Here is a 16,206-nt window from a genome sequence, read left to right as displayed (position 1 = left end):
GTCCCTCCAGGGGCTCCAGGGGAGCATCTATTCGTTGCTCTTCCACATTCTGGGAGCTGTGGCTTTCATCAGCCTCTGGCCACGTCCCTCCAAATCTCCCTTTGTCTCCCTCTTCTAAGGACACCAGGGATAGCACTGAGAGTTCACCCAGATACTCCAAAATACACTCTCCCCATCTCTAGACCCTTAACCTCATCACATCTCCAAAGACCCCTTTTCCAAATAAAGTGACATTTCTGGGCCCCAGGGATCAGAACCTGGTATCTTTGGGGGCTATTACTCAGCCTGCTACAACCACAGCATTGAATCCATTTAGAAATGTCACCCATCACTAAAGGCAAGTGTGAGGTTTTGTTTTTAATATTTATTTATTTACACTTATTTTTGGCTGCACTGGGTCTTCTGTGTTATGTGGGCTTTATCTAGTGGCAGCAAGCAGAGGCTGCTGTCTCTAGTGAAGTGCACGGGCAGCTCATTGCAGTGGCTTCTCTTGTAGTGGAGCAGGGGCTCTAGGGCGCGCAGGCTCAGTAGTGGTGGCACACAGGTTCAGTTGCCCCGTGGCACGTGGGATCTTTCCAGACCAGGGGTTGAACCAGTATCCCCTGGATTGCAAGGCAGATTCCTAACCACTGGACCACAAGGGAAGCCCAGGTATGAGCTTTTTGTATTTGTCAGAGGGAGGCTGGAGTTGAAGAGGCTTCAGAAAAGTGGACAAAGTGACTTGCAAGGGTCCTCGCATTCCTATCGCTGTGCTATTCTAATTACCGTGTGCTGAAGGAAACACAAATTTAATCTCAACCAAATCAAGGACAATCAAGGAGTGAAATCCATTGCGACCCAACAAAACCGGTCTCAGCCATCTGGTTTTGAGGTGCTCCATGGATAAATGATTGTCTAGATCACCGAGGGTCTTTGGTTCAGCTGGGTCACTCCTGTTGCAGGGCTTAGATGCCCCTGGCTCTTGGTTCCACAGTGGGCCCCAGACTCAGGATAGATGGAACTCAGGCCATGCTGGCAGACTGGCTGCACAGGCCATGGTCTCAGGCCTTCTGAACACCCATAGACCACGCTCCTGCCCCAGTGCTCCCAGGTGGTCCAGGCTCTGCCCTCTGCCCACCCTCACCATTGGAAGACGCTTACCTCTCAGACCTTCCAGATCAGCCTGTAGAAGCCCTGGGCCTCTCGGCTCCCATTAGAGCCTACCACAGTGGACGGCTTACTCCACACAACCCTGCCTGCAGTCTCATAGCACCCAGAGCACCAGCAGGGGTGGGGGTGGTATCAAACTCATATGAACCCCAATCCAGCCTCTGACATTGGCCAGCCACATTGGCTTGGGCAAGTGATTTCACCTCTCCGAGTTTGGTTTTGCCATCTAGAAAATGGAGACCATACTGTCAGGGTCATTGTGGAGGGCAGTGAGGCTGTGCCCAGGAAATAGTGGCTGTGCAGCTGCTGGGGATTCTTACAGCAGGTACTTGTTAGCAGCAAAAGCTGATGCAGTAACGTCAGGAGACAGAGGTCTCCAGAGAGGCTGGGTTTACAGACAGGCTGAAATTACAAAGAAGCAGAAGCCATAAGGGAACAGACAGCTAGTTGGAGGCAGGACAGAAGGAAGCAGGCAGGGGTCAGTCCCAACGCCATGTGGGCTCTACAGGACCCCGGAGGCCTGTCCCTCTCCCTCTCTCGCCCCTGCTTCCCCCTCCTCCAAATCCGCAGCGCCAGCCTCACCGACTCTCCCATTCCAGGCTCCCCCCATCCCTGGCCTCCGCATACACTGTGCTCCCTTTCCACCTGGCCAACCCTACTTTCCATTCAGATCTTGGCTTAAATGCCACTTTATCAAGGAAGCTCTCTCACAAGGACAGTTTCCCCTGGCATGTGCTCATCAACACAGGTCACTGGCTCATGAACACTGGCCCACATGCCTATGTCTGTCCCATCAGCAGCAGCCAGGTAAGGGGGGTGAGGGGGGGTCAAATCAAAACAGTCTCCGCTTCAGGGGTTGCAGCAGGGAGGCCTTTCTTAAAGAGGCTCCGAGGGGGCAGGCACCACGAGGCATGTCCAGATGCACACGAAAGAGACAAAGCGAGAAAACAGTTAATAACCTCAGGTCCCTGGTGATCAATATACCCACAACGCCCTCTGCCAGGTGAGGTGGCTGAGATCAGGAGGAGAGTGACTTGCCTATGGCCACTCAGCTCGTCACAGCAGGGCTGCCCTTCTGAACTCAGCGGAGGGCTCCTTCCAGTGCCCCGGGCTGTGGAGGAATGAGCTGGGCTAATGAGAACAGGGTCCAAAGTGGGAGCCCAGGGCTGTGGGTCTGGAGGTCAGGGAAGGGGCAGCTGAGACTGAGTGAGGGGAAGCTTGCACCCTGGCCCGCCCTCTCAACACGCTGCCTCCTCCCTGGCTGAGCCAGCCACTCAGGAGCAGCTGTTTGGAAGCCAGACTTTTAACATCTGGCATTAAAGGATGGCTGAGGTTCTTAGCCAAGGGCATCTTAAACACTTTCTTCTGCATCTTTTTTCTTTTTTTTTGGTTTCCTTTTTAAATGAAAAGGAAACATCTTGGAGCTGATCCATCTCTGAGTCACTGCAGGCCCTTGCAGTAGAAGCCAAGGGGCGCCTAGAATAGAGGCAGGTGTGAGGGCTGCCCTGAGGGGCGGTGCAGGACCCCAGGATCTGCTTGGGGATGCTGCCAGTGTGTTGTGAGGGGGTTTTGAAGTGCCCTCCCCACTTTGACTCCAAAGAGCCCCCATCCTGCACCCTGCCCTGATCAGCTTTACCACACAGGCCCCTGAGATGGGTCACACCTTCTAGTCCTTTCCTATCTTTAAAAGAAGGACATTCTCTTCATGGAGGGAGGATGTGGCTTCGGCTGCTGGGGTCAGGGACTCTGCGGGTGAGCAGAGGGCTGGCAGAGATTTGGAACCTTCCCTGCTTGGGGTCCTGAGGAGGTGTGTGTCACTTGGGCCTTGAGCCATGAGGTTAGTGTCCAGCTCACACCTTGCAGCTCACCCTGGAGGCTGTGGGATGACGCCCTCCTGTATCTTGGGTCTAGGGTTGAGCTGGTAAATGAGAAATTGGCCAAAATAGAGAGGTTTTGTTTTAATTTTTTTATTTTGTATTGGGGTATAGCTAATTATGGAGTCGGAAATGGCAACCCACTCCAGTATTCTTGCCTGGAGAATCCCATGGACAGAGGAGTCTGGCAGGCTACAGTCTATAGGGTTGAAAAGAGTCAGACACGACTGCTCAGTGATCAGACTGAGCACACAGCTGATCAACAATGTTGCGACAGTTTCAGGTGGACAGCAAAGGGATTCAGCTGTACATACCCACGTATCCATTCTTCCAGGAGTTTCAATACATATTCTATCTTCTGACCATTTCGACAGATGTCATGTTGCCCCACCCCAGCATAGTTCTTGCCTCAGCTTCCCACCCCCCTGCCCAGGCCGCAGGGGTCTGTGCAGTTGCCTGGAGAAGGCAGTGTGGAGCAGCTTATGAGAGAAGGAGGAAGGTCAGCAGAGGCAGGGAGTCACAGGGAGTACCCCAGGCAAGGAGAAATGCCTGAGGATGGATGAGGAGGTGGGGAGGCCCTCATGTGTATGGGGCCCCGGCTGGGCCTTCATTCTAGGGGAACAAGAAGCTCCCCTAAACTCCATTCTAGAGGAGCAAGAAACTCCCCCAGCCCAAGGCAGCCTAGCCATGCAGGACCTTGGGTGATGGGCCAAGAACTCAGGCTTTACTACTCCAGGCAAGGAAAGGGATCACCCTGGGGCCTTCTGGAGCTGGTGGGAGTGTGGGCTATATGCTCCCAGTTCCCCACATGCTTAGGCCCTGCTTCTCTCTCCAAAACTGAGAGCCTGGTTCCATTCCGGGGCCTGCAGTCTCTCCTCTCCCCAGGGAGGGCTCAGGCTGCAGCCCCTTCACACAGGCTGCTGCCTAGAAAAGGGACTCAGAGTCAGGCTGGGGCAGGATGAGGTGAAGAAGCAGGTTCCTGGGCTGGGGTCTGGACTCAAAGTGAACCCCTGCACTTGCTGATCTTCCGTGAGTAAGTCAGGTCCCCCTCCCGCAGGCCCCAGGTCCCTGTTCTGACACCCAGCAGGATGGACACTCTCCCTGGGCTGCACCAGCCTGGCTCTGGCATGGAGGGACGATGAACACGGCTCGTCCCCCTGCAGTTTCTCCCAAGCGCAGGCTCGCGTCCTGCGACAGGCCCGGGTGGACCCCACTATAATTTCTACACAGTTCTCTGCCTCCAGCTGTCTTTCCATTTTCCTCTCTCTCTCTCTCTCTCTCTCTCTCTATCTCGATATTTGCTTCCTTCTGTCTTCTCATCTCTTTCCTGGACCTTGAAATTCCTGTTATCTTGCTGTCAATCTCTCCCACCTCCTCCTTTTTCATTTCTTTTTCTACTCTCTCCCTCAACTTCAACTGTTCACACCCAGTTAGCTCCACAGCTAACTCCACAACTAATTCTTTACTTTGCTCAGAAAATAGCTCTCCTAGCCCGTCCCCTTGGTTCCTTTCCCAAGGTTGCCACCCTAGGTCAGGTGCCCATGGCCTAGTCTTAATCTACTCCAAAAATCTTCAAGTGGCTCCTCTTTATTCCTTGACACCACTGCCAAAATATTTTCTCTGAATTCCATATCCCTCCTGTCTTCTTCACTAGCAGTTTCCTGGTTCTTCAAGTGTAAACCATTCCATCTGTTACTCCTTACTTCTGTGCTCTGAGTCCCCTTGGCAAGACTAGGAGGAAACAAGAGCGGGGCACACAGCCTGTCAGAGGTCAGGGGTGCGTACAGATGACAGGTCTTGGGGCTTGAGCTGAGCTAGGGGAAGGGGCCTTACCCCAGGCTGTGGGAGGAGGCATTGCTGGAACCAGGGGCAGAAGTGAAGCTGGGAGGAATCAGGAAATAACCCAGCGGGTGTGCTAAGGCAGCATGGCAAAAGGAGGTGCAAGGATACTGTGGTATCACAACCAGGAGAATCAGGCAGAACAGAATTTCTGAATCTCCAGGTATCCTCCAGGGTTGGCAATGAGAACCAGGAAGGCCTCCCATCCACCAGGTACTTTGCTGGTCAAGTGTGGGAGTAGGAGCCTAGAGGGCTGAAGATGCAACTAGGGGTGGGTGTGATCAGACCCTGGAGAAGAGGGGAGACACAGAGGTTGAGTGTGGAGTGGGGAGGGCCCAAGAGAGAATGCCCTGGTGGGGGCAGTCAAGTAGGGGTTCTGGAGACAGGTCCTGATGTTCCTGAAGTGTGTGATATAGATGCCCTTTATTTGCCCTATAAACTCTTTAGTAAACACTGCATCTCTCACTAATGCTCAGGTATGAGTGCATTCCTCGGGGGAGCCTGGAGAAGGTGGGGTTTCTTGCCTAGACCATCCTGCTGAGGACAGAGGTAGGCACTGAAAGGGCAAAGCCAAGAGGAAAAAGGGCCCTGAGATGGCAAGCCCTGGGAATTCCCAGCAGCCTTCCAGATTGGACTCCTCTTGAGATTGAGAAGCATGAGAACAAAATAGTGTGTAGTCTGCCAATCCTGGCAGAAACGACCGGCTTCGCCCTAGAGATGTATATATGTGTGTGCAGGAGGAAAGTGCATGTGAGCTGAGAAAATGTCACTGGGACCCTAGGCCTACAGAGATATGACATGACCACAAGTAATTGTAAGGACTCCCCACCAGCCTCCCACGTACCTGGAGGAAATGCTGCTGGACCATCTGTGCCAGCACAGCTCTGGCTGCTGACAGGGACTCTGCCAAACCACCCACAGCACTGCAAGGGCACAGAGGTTCAGCTGAAGATGGTGGGATGCTTTGGCAGACCCACAAACTGTTTTCCTCTCCTCGAGGCAACAGCACCAGGATCAATCCATACATTGGATCTCATATGCACTTGTGGCTTTATCACAGGCAGAAGGCCCTGGAAAAGGAAAAAAGTCATTGAAAATCAAAAGTACTGTTAATTGTTTAATTATTAGTAGAAGGATGCCATTGCATTTCACCCTCCTAACTGAGGAACAGGACAAATGAGTTGTTGATGCCTTAACTCAGACCTCACTTGAGAGATATGCTCCTGGGAGAGGCAGCTGGACTCTCCATCCCTGACCCAAGACCCTATGTGGTCCCTGAGGCAGGATAATGTCATGTATCAATGAGGAGGGTCCAAATATCAAGTCTAATCTTTTTGATGTTTTCTATAGGTTTCCAGAACTTTAATAGGGCTTTGCAAGGTATGATTTTCATAGTCCATAAGGCCTAGCCTGGCTTTGCAGGGGAGCTTCCCAGGTGGTGCTAGTGGTAAGAACCCACCTGCCAATGAAGGAGACTGATGTAAGAGATGCAGGTTCGAACCCTGGGCCAGGAAGATCCTCTGGAGGAGGAAATGACAACCCACTCCAGTATCTTGCCTGGATAATCCCATGGACAGAGGAGCCTGGCGGGCCACAGTCCACAGGTTGCAAAGAGTCAGACATGACTGAAATGACTTAGCATAAAGCACGGCTTTGCAAAGCTGTACTAGACAAGCTCAACCTTTGGCCAAAGAAACATCAGAATGTCGTCATCAGACAATGATCATCTGTGACCATGATGATGTCACCAACTAGACTCGGGTTGGTGTTCCCCAGCTTCAGAACATGCCCTAGGTCCTGCTAGAGCATACTTCTGGTGGGGGACAGCTCTAGACGAAGTCAATACTCACATGTACCTCAATGCTGAGAGGAGGCAGGAGGCTGGATCAGGTGACCCCAGGAGACCTCTTCCTTATACACCTTGTTTCTATCATCAAAGAGATTTCTGCCGATGTTGGCCATCAGGCATGAAAACTCAAACTGAAGTCGCACTAAGAAACAGTGATCTACATTTGCTGAGCACTCATTGTGTTTTGCGCTTTGTGCTCGACACTGGGATCCAACAGATAACACAACAGTCACGGTCACTGTGTTGAGCAGAACCATGCGAAGGTGACCGTTTTGTAAGTCAGAATGGTCAAATACTGAACGTTTCATATCGCAATTTAATACTTGGAACATTTGGGACTTCCCTGGAAGTCCACTGGTTAAGATTCCATGCTCCCAGGGCAGGGGGCACAGGTTCGATTCCTGACTGGGGAAGATCCCACGTGCCACACGGCGTGGCAAGGAAAAATACTTGGGACACTCCAATGCAGTTGGGTGATACAGAGGCAACCACCACATGGAGTGACAAGCTTTGATGGGAATAAGCACAGGGAGTTATGGAAACCCCAAGGAGAGGAGTGAGCCTGAGTTGGGGCATCAAGAAGCCTTCCCAGAGGAAGCGGCATTAGTAAGAGCTGAAGGGTGGGTAGGGACAGATAAGCAATGATGGGGGTGGGAGAGGAGAGAAGGGAAATTTGTAGGGAATAAAATAGTCTACACAGAAAGGCTCAGCGATGCAAGAGAACATGACGTATTTGAGGTTCTGACATGGCCAATGCACTGAATTTAAAAAATGGGTCTGGTTTAAGATGAAGCTTGAGAGGTAAGCGAGGCAGAATAATAGCAGGCCTCATAAGCCACGTTAAGGAAACTGGATCGGCCTTCTTGTTGAAGGTAATGAAGAGCCACTGAAAGTTCTAAACAAGAGAGTGATGTGCTAAGACTTATGCTTTAGAAAGGTCTTTCTAGTTTCCAGAAGGGAGACAGAAGATAAAAAGGAAGACACTGGAGTTGGGGGAACAGGAGGCTCTCCTAACAGGGTGAGGGATGGTGGTTGGTTGGATGTGGGCGCAGATGGTCGACATGGAGAGAAAGAGCAAGAATGATTGAGTTGGGGGAAGCCCGGATGTATTTTAATATTTGATGAGCTATTTCAAATCCTGAAAGATGATGCTGTGAAAGTGCTGCACTCAATATGCCAGCAAATTTGGAAAACTCAGCAGTGGCCACAGGACTGGAAAAGGTCAGTTTTCATTCCAATCCCAAAGAAAGGCAATGCCAAAGAAGGCTCAAACTACCACACAATTGCACTCATCTCACACGCTATTAAAGTAATGCTCAAAATTCTCCAAGCCAGGCTTCAGCAATACGTGAATCGTGAACTTCCAGATGTTCAAGCTGGTTTAGAAAAGGCAGAGGAACCAGAGATCAAATTGCCAACATCTGCTGGATCATGGAAAAAGGAAGAGAGTTCCAGAAAACATCTAAGTCTGCTTTATTGACTATGCCAAAGCCTTTGACTGTGTGGATCACAATAAACTCTGGAAAATTTTGAAAGAGATGCTTCTTGAGAAACCTATGTGCAGGTCAGGAAGGAACAGTTAGAACTGGACATGGAAGAACAGACTGGTTCCAAATAAGAAAAGGAATACGTCAAGGCTGTATATTGTCACCCTGCTTATTTAACTTCTATGCAGAGTACATCATGAGAAACGCTGGGCTGGAGGAAGCACAAGCTGGAATCAAGATTGCCAGGAGAAATATCAATTACTCCTAGCATGCTGTGATTCATGGGGTTGCACAGTCAGACACGACTGAGCGACTGAACTGAACTGAACTGATTATTATTATAGCCAACCCAGAGTAGAGGCCACGATTCATCTTCCAGCAGAGCTCCTTGGTGAAGCCAGCAACATTTTTGCTTGCATTCTAGTCTGCTGTCAGAGAGGAAGACATCTAAGAGAACAGGCTACATTGGGCTGGAGCTGGCAAGGAAGCCCATGCTATTAATAGGATGGCTCTGGGGTTAACATAATTTAGTCTTCTAAGAAGCAGGATATCACCTTGTTTTCTTTGGCCTTGGCCTGTGACCACGTGCCTTGCCTGTTCTCATCTGAGCCTCCTTCTTGTCTACCAATCTCTGGAGCTGATAAGTCTCTTTCCCAGCTGAATAAGCCCAACCACACCTTACACTTCTGCTGACTCAGTTTGGGCCCCACATCACTTGATCTACTTCATCCTACGAGGAAGTCCTGGGCTTCCTCATGGTCTGCCTAATGTCATACCCCTACCCCTAACTCAGCCATGTCCTCTAAGGTTTGGAATATCCATTAGCTCTGAACGTCTTTTGTTCAAAGACAGCTGATGCCTGGTGCAGCCAAGAGGGGCTGAGTCATAATTAGAGGCTTTTTTACTCTGGGAGTAAGTTGAGCCATCCACTTCAGACAAACCCATCCCAGACGCAAGCTCCAAGATAAACTCTCAGGGCCCAAGCCTGGCTCTGTGCTCCCAAATGGATGGGCCTTAACTCCTGGCTCTTCTTAAGCACATACCCCAGGAGCCACAAGTTCCTTCTTCCACTCTTGGTCCAAGTCAGAGTAAATATTTCCCTAAAAATGTTCTATCCCTCAGCAGTGAGTAGGAGAGGCATGTGAGTGAAGGAGGAAATTCTTCAGGTCTGCGGGTTGTGGGGAGACAAGGACTGTGCTTCTAACAGCCAGCCTTCTTCCCCACAGTTGCAGCTCTCTGCCTCCAAAGATTAATTAAAGATGAGCATAGGCCTGGGGAGCATATGGCTTGTCAGTTTCACTTCCAAATGAAGCTCTGAAAAGAAGGTGAAAGGAAGCTGTGGTTAGAGAGAGAGGATCTGGGAGGAGGTAGGGACCAGTGAGCACACAGCATTCCCGGGTCGTCTCCTCACGAGCCGTGATTGCCAGTGAGAATGCCTTTGGTTGTAGATAAGAGAAAGCTCTGGCCCACATGGTTTAAACAATAAGGAATTTTAGCATCTCACAAAACAAGAGCCCCAAAGGTGGGGTGGACTCCAGGGGCTCCAGGACGTTCCCCTGTGCTTTTCCACTACTGGCTTCACTCTATTCTGGGAGATCAGTTCTTCCTAAATGTTCCCTTTAACTTTTAAGAAAATCAATGTGGGCTCATTATCCATACCTCCCACCAGTCTTTCTCTCACATCTCATTGGCCAGAATTGTCATCCTTTCCTAAGACAACAACTGGCAAGGCAAATGGGACCACAATGACTACTTTAATGAAACCCACCACCTTCTAGAGAAGGGGGTTGCCTCTGAACACAGCCTGAGCTCTGTTAGTGGGAGAAATGGTTGGAAGGTGGGATGGATATTGGGTAAGTGAGCAGCAATGCCTGCTACTGGTAGTAAGGTTGAAACTAGTTTTGACTCCCTTCATCACTTGGAAAGGAAAGATTTTTTTTTAAGGGATAAAAAAGAAAAGGATGAGAGTCATGGCAGGTCAGAGGCTGAGCTGGACATTTGGACTGAGTACTTTCTGCTCCTCACAGCATTTTTCTGCCCGTTGTCTCATTTGATAATCATAATGACCCTGTGAACCAGGCAGGAAAGCAATTATTATCTCTATCTGACAGGTGAGGAGGAGATATCATGAGCTAAAGTGATCACTGGAGCCACCCCTTTCATTCATATCTAGACCTACTAGCATGAAGTGGTGGCTCATTTTTAGATTGTTTGGGAAAAAGATTCTTCGTCCCTGGTTATATAGTCCCAGGGGTCAGCAGGTGGAGGCAAGCACTGAGATTCTCAGGACACTTCTCAGGATATCAGGTCCTTTTTTTTGGCTCCTCCACCTCATGGTAAGAGTTGCAAAGATGTCCTTCTTGGCCCTTGATCACAGGCTTGTTCTATCTGTATGAAAACAAGGGGCTTTCCAAACCACACTTGCCCTCCAAGGAGTGGCGCTGTCCTTGGTACTGTTGACCTTAATGCCTTTTCTTTTCAGCTTCAAGGCTTAATTTTTACACCAAGATCTAGAGGACTTAAGGGGATTACAGTCCACCCTAGCATCACTCCTGCTACTCTACTGAGGAATTCCTCTATGGCGGGCAAAGGAGGGATAAATAGAAAATGACTTGTGAGTTATAAACACATGCTTTTACATGGCTCTGCTTACAGTACTAAACATCACAGTCTATGTTCTTTAGTTTGAAGGTCTAACTATGCAAGGTCTAACTAAGGCCTAACATAGCAAACCGTGATGCACAACCAAATCTGTGAGTCATATAAATAAAGTTTTATTGGGACGCAGCTATGCCCATTTGTTTGCTTATTGTCTATGGTTGCTTTTGCTCTGCAACAGCAGAGTTGAGTAGCTGCAACAGATTTTATGACCCACAAAACCTAAATATTTCCTAACTAGAACTTTATAGGATATAAGTTGCCAATGCCTGCTCTAGATTATTCTCTTGGGGCAAACTTTTGTTCTGAGCACGATCTTGTATTACTGGTAATTCCATTTATGCCTACTTCTCCCCCTAACTCAGGATGGGGTCTTCTCTTAGCTCCCTCCATTCCTGGATAAACAGACTTCCCTGCCTAGATGAGTCCTAGGTCTATCTCACTTCTTTAAATTCCCACTGCTCTCCTCAGATACTAACTCAGTGGTGTTCTCTGGCCTTTTCCTACAGGCATTTCCCAAACTTATCCATTTTAGGCACACGGCCTTATGCTTATCTTCCCTGAGCCAAGAAATTCATTGATCGAGCAACCAATGTCCTCTGTAATGAGATCTCTATGTTCTCAGTCCTGCCCTGCATTTTCTGTGGGAGGTCCAAGAATATATTAATCCATTGTCTAGCAAGTCCAAACAATGCCAGCAGTTGACCTGGTATTCACCCGTAGGAAACTTACACTTCCTTTTTAATCTCTCTCAGTGTGAGAGAAAATTTCTTAGAAATTTTCAAGTTGCAAATAATAGATGCCTAATGGTCCAGTTTTTAAAAAATGGTAAAAAATTTTTTTTAATTCTCTGAAAAATCCAGAAATACAACTCACTGCTACCAGCAGTCAGGTGATGACACCAGAACTTAGCTGCACCTCATCTCTTGGCTCTGCAGCCCTCAAAACTGGCTTCATTCAGGCCAGCCTTTACCACATGGTGGGCAGAGGGCTGCAAATAGCTTCAGTTTCTCATACCCTCTCAACATCCTTAGCAGAAGAGCTATCCCCTTTATCCTAACAAAACAGCCCAGAACTGAGTCTCAGCAGCTTGGATGGGGTCATGCGATCAACTCTAAGCCAACCACTGGCCCGGGGAGTAGAATATTGTGACTGGTCAGCTGTGGGCTATGTGGTGGGGTGGATGTCGGGTAGGTAACCCCACTGGATAGATACTTAGATAGACTTAGGTAGAAAAGCAAGGACTACAAGTAAGCCTCTCACCCTGCCTGCTGGGTTCATATTATTTCTCCCATATGGATTTCCATTTTCTCTTTCTCTGCTGTCTTTTCAAGAGGCTATAGCAGAGTCTGAGTCTCTCCCAGCTTATGTAATTGAAGCCTGTGCTTCTTGGGCTTTAGGCCACCACGTGGTCTCCCTCTTGCCTGCTCCACCACTCGCTTTTATCTTATAATCTCTAGCAGCGTCGACCTTTCACCAGAAATTCTCCTAGTGTCCCAGGTCTTTACTGTGTCTTTGCACACTCTGTTCCCTCGGCCTTTCTCATTTTGTCTTCATGACACACTTCTGAGTCCCTGCCCAAATCAAAAATTCTCTGGGAAGTCTGCTCCCCATCCCGGGGCAGAAGAAAGCATTCCCTCATCTCTGCTAGTCTTATACCAACATCCACTCTCCCCCTGATTCTGCACTTATCCCACAAGGCTTATTTCTCTTTGCTTACTCGTGGTCTTTTCCTTTAGATTATGGGCTCTTTGAGGGCAGGGACATTTTCAAGAACTGTTTGTTGAATGAAAACATCTTCCCAATACATTGGCCTTTGTGTGACTTCTCCAACTCCAGCCTTATAGCAATTCCAGTCCACCTAAAAAATAGAATTAATGGGTAACCACAAGCTTAAAGGGGACTGAAGTCAATTAGACACATTTTCGATTAATTCAGTAGACACTTAGTGAATACTTCAAGTGCCAAGTCCTGAGCTAAGCAGTGGAACCATGGAGTTCATTCAGGCATGTTCCCAACCTCAAGCAATTCAATGTATGACAGAGAAATGAAAATGTCTAGACTGCGTGTCTTTTCATCATTCATCACCCTGCCTCCAATACCTAGCCTCATATCTGACACAGAATCGATGTTTAATAAACAGTTGCTTAACAAATAAATGAATAAATGAGCAAGAGATGAAAGGAATGTAATGGAAGGTATAGATAAGGTTCTCTCAGAGTATAGGATAAGAACATAGAGACAGGGAGGTATCATTTTAATCATCTCTTGTTTACTGAGGGTGCCAGGCATTGTGCCAATTGCTAGGAAAACAGGAAGAAAGGGCATTCATCCCCTATTCTCTAAGATCCCACAGCCAAGAGGATGAAGCCAGATGTGAAAATCAATGCTTACAAGATAGTGTGAGAATTACGGAGCAGAGATGTGCTGAATGTGGGGGGGAGTGCAACAAGGGGAAGCCAAGGAACTCATTGATCGAGCAACCAATGTCCTTCGTAATGAGATCTCTATGTTCTCAGCCCTTCCCTGCACTTTCCGTGGGAGGCCCAAGGATATACTAATCCATTTGCCCAAGGAGATTATAATCAATATGGAGAGGGACAGAAACCACTCATGGGGCACTGCTGCTGCTGCTAAGTCGCTTCAGTGGTGTCCGACTCTGTGCGACCCCATAGACGGCAGCCCACCAGGCTCCCCCGTCCCTGGGATTCTCCAGGCAAGAACACTGGAGTGGGTTGCCATTTCCTTCTCCAATGCATGAAAGTGAAAAGTGAAAGGGAAGTCGCTCAGTCCTGTCCAACTCTTAGCAACCCCATGGACTGCAGCCCACCAGGCTCCTCCGTCCATGGGATTTTCCAGGCAAGAGTACTGGAGTGGGGTGCCATTGCCTTCTCTACCGCATAGGGCACTAGATAGGATAAAATATGGGAAAGTGCCTGGTTATGTGCTAAATGCAAAGCAAAGACAGTCACAGAAGAGAGAACTCAGGCTCACAGTGGGCCCATGTGGTTGGGAAGGGCTTCCTGGAGGAGGAACATTCTGGAAGGGAAGCTTTGGGGATTATAAATCTCTGAGGGTCTCCAGTTCCAGGCTGGAGGCTTTCACATTGTTATAGTTTACTCTGTAGGCAGCAAAAAGGCACTGCAGCATATTGAACTGGGGAGGGGCATCACTAGAGAGGGCTTCCCTGGTGGCTCAGCAGTGAAGAAGCCACCTGCCGATGCAGGAGATGCGGCAGGAGCCTACGGTTCAATTCCTGGATTGGGAAGATCCCCTGGAGAAGAAAATGGCACCCCACTCCATATTCTTGCCTGGAAAATCCCATGGACAGAGGAGCCTGGCGGGCTACAGTCCACGGGGTCACAAAGAGTGAATACGACTTAGCAACTGAGCATGCATGCAAGCGCCCATAGATAGAGATTTTGGAACAATCACACTGGGATGTAATATAGAGAATGGGGGAGGGGGAGGGGAATGCAAGGTCAGATAGAGGGCCCAGCTCTGCCACAGCACCAGTGATAGATCATAACGGCCTCAACCACATCCTGCGGGTGAGATACCCTGGCTCCCAGCAGGTGATTTGTCATCGCAAACAGCAACTTTCCCTCAGCAAATGAGCAAGTGAAGGTTTCTGGGGAGTTCCAGTTCACTCGTTCATTCAACAGTTATTGTTCTAGGTATAGGTCTAGGCCATGGGGCTAGAACTGTGAACAAAATAACAAAAACCCATGTCTTCATGAAGCAGCCATCCTATAGTCATCTCTATTGCTTCAGATTGCTCCCACGGAGAGAATAAAGCTGGCCCAGAGTTGCCTTTTAGGGTGGTACAGCTGGGCAGTTCTTTCTCAAACAGTCAGCTTCTCCTCACAACTCTTTCCCACAGCCCCCTTGGCTAATAAGCCATGTGTTTCTTCCACTTTATCCCATTTAATCCTGATCCCCAGCAGAGCCTAATGAGGTGGATGGTGGTGCCCATTATGCAATGATAATGTGTGGGCAAGGACTCCCTGGGATGCCAGCGGCAATGGCTTCCCTTAGAGGATACTGAGGCAGGGGGCAGATGTGGGAAGAAACGGCTGTGCATCAGGCAGGGCAGGGGAAGGCTTCCTCAATGCCTGAGTTGGTCCATGGATGCCTGGGGAGGGTTGCACATCACACCAAAAGCAATACTGATAGCTGAGAATGTTAATCAGACTCCGACATCAGGATCTAAGATGATAACTGTGATGCTGAAAACACACAAAATAACCAGGCAGCCTTTGTAATTAACTTCCGCTCCCTTCCAGCAGTCATTTGGAGTTAATGGTTTCTTAATTCAGTGCTCATTTGGTGACTTTAATTTCCAATTAATTTTGCCAATTTTCCTCCAAGGTGTTCATGGTGTGATAGAAATTCCTGCATGGTTAAGAACCCACCACAGGGGCCCAGGGGTGGGGGGAGGCACTGAGACCAAGCTATCGCCAGAAGAGCTGGATCCTGCCTGAGTGCCAGGAGTCAGAACCTCTTGAGCTTAGAGGTCCTTGGGAGAGCGCTCTGCTAGGAGGGTGCTGGTGGGATCTGATAAAGTGGTACAGGGGTTAGGGAATGCACTTGAATTTCTCTAGCTCTTGGTGAGAGCTTTGATTTCTTGCTGGGGACAGAGTAGGAGAGGAAGCCCAGCCTACGAGAGGTGCTAGAATGGAAGAGTCAGGACCAAGGACAGCTTCCTCCTTTCTGCTAAGCGAAGGGGAATTTGCGAGGTCCTAGATAGCATATTCAAAAGCAGAGACATTACTTTGCCAACAAAGGTCCGTCTAGTCAAGGCTATGGTTTTTCTTGTGGTCATGCATGGATGTGAGAGTTGGACTGTGAAGAAGGCTGAGCGCCGAAGAATTGATGCTTTTGAATTGTGGTGTTGCCGCACACAAAAATAAACTCAAAATGGATTAAAGATCTAAATGTAAGACCAGAAACTATAAAACTCCTAGAGGAGAATATAGGCAAAACACTCTCAGACATAAATCACAGCAGGATCCTCTATGATCCACCTCCCAGAATTCTGGAAATAAAAGCAAAAATAAACAAATGGGATCTAATTAAAATTAAAAGCTTCTGCACAACAAAGGAAAATATAAGCAAGGTGAAAAGACAGCCTTCTGAATGGGAGAAAATAATAGCAAATGAAGCAACTGACAAACAACTAATCTCAAAAATATACAAGCAACTTATGCAGCTCAATTCCAGAAAAATAAACGACCCAATCAAAAAATGGGCCAAAGAACTAAATAGACATTTCTCCAAAGAAGACATACGGATGGCTAACAAACACATGAAAAGATGCTCAACATCACTCATTATCAGAGAAATGCAA

This window comes from Capricornis sumatraensis, chromosome 2 (assembly GCF_032405125.1).
Source record: "Capricornis sumatraensis isolate serow.1 chromosome 2, serow.2, whole genome shotgun sequence".
Lineage (NCBI taxonomy): Eukaryota > Metazoa > Chordata > Mammalia > Artiodactyla > Bovidae > Capricornis > Capricornis sumatraensis.
Note: the sequence above shows the minus strand (reverse complement) of the source record.